The sequence below is a fragment of the Hyperoodon ampullatus genome (assembly GCF_949752795.1).
Source record: "Hyperoodon ampullatus genome assembly, chromosome: 1".
Lineage (NCBI taxonomy): Eukaryota > Metazoa > Chordata > Mammalia > Artiodactyla > Ziphiidae > Hyperoodon > Hyperoodon ampullatus.
The window spans coordinates 203,501,935-203,503,167 of NC_136914.1; positions in this window are offsets into that span (position 1 = coordinate 203,501,935).

The window sequence follows — 1,233 nt, forward strand, 5'->3', positions numbered from 1 at the left end:
GCCAGGGGTAGAGACCAGGCGAGGCGAGACCGAGACCAGGTGGCTCGATAGCGCGGGAGTTCCGCCCGCCTGCCTGAGCTGACAGTGCGCAGGCGTGGGGGGCCTGCAAGGCCAGCTGGGAAATGTGGTTCACCACCCGCACCTAAGCTGGGGCGTAGGAGGAGCCGCTCAGGTATATGGGGCGGGGCTTGCAGGCCGCATCTTAGAGGAATCTCACCCATTTTTTTTCCTTTGAAAGGCTGTCGCTCTCTGCACTGCCTTCTGAAAACGACGGAATTGATACCTTTTAGACAACAATATTCTGTTTGCACTGACTGATGCACAGAGAACTGAAATAGGTGCTATAACCATGCTGCATTACGAATAATAATGATTTCAATTTGAGTACCAATTATGCGTTTCTTCCATGTAAGATTATTTCCGTTAGGAAGTATTTAGTTCCTATTTTGAAATATGTAAGTTTATTTATTTGGAGGAATTAACGCTTGTATTAACACAGGGTGGAAATTTAATCAAAATTTGAAGGCCATCTATTATTCCCCATCACATAAAGGAAAGTCAATTATATTTAATTCAACAAACACTTATTAAGAGTCTGCTGTAGGGACTTCCCTGGTGACACAGTGGTTAAGAATCCGCCTGCCAATGCAGGACACACGGGTTCCAGCCCTGGTCCGGGAGTATCCCACATGCCGCAGAGCAACCAAGCCCATGTGCCACAACTACTGAGCCTGCGCTCTAGAGCCCGAGAGCCACAACTACTGAAGCCTGCGCGCCTAGAGCCCGTGGTCTGCAACAAGAGAAGCCACCGCAATGATAAGCCCGCGCACATAAGCCCGCGCACCACAACGTAAGGGTAACCCTGGCTCGCCGCAACTAGAGAAAGCCCGCGCGCAGCAACGAAGACCCAACACAGCCAAAACTAAATTTAAAAAATAATAAATTAATTTTTAAAAAAACCCAAACCTAAGAGTTACCATATGGGGAATTCCTTGGCCGTTCAGTGGTTAGGATTCCACGCTTCCACTGCAGGGGGCACAGGTTCAATCCCTGGTTGGGGAACTAAGATCCCGCATGCATGCCAAAAAATAAAGTTACCGTATAACCTAGCAATTCCACTCCTAGGTATATACTCAAGAGAAATGAAAATATATGTCCCCACAACGCCTCTTACATGAGTGTTCATAGCAGCATAATTCACAGTAGCAAAAAACATTCCTATATCCATCAAGA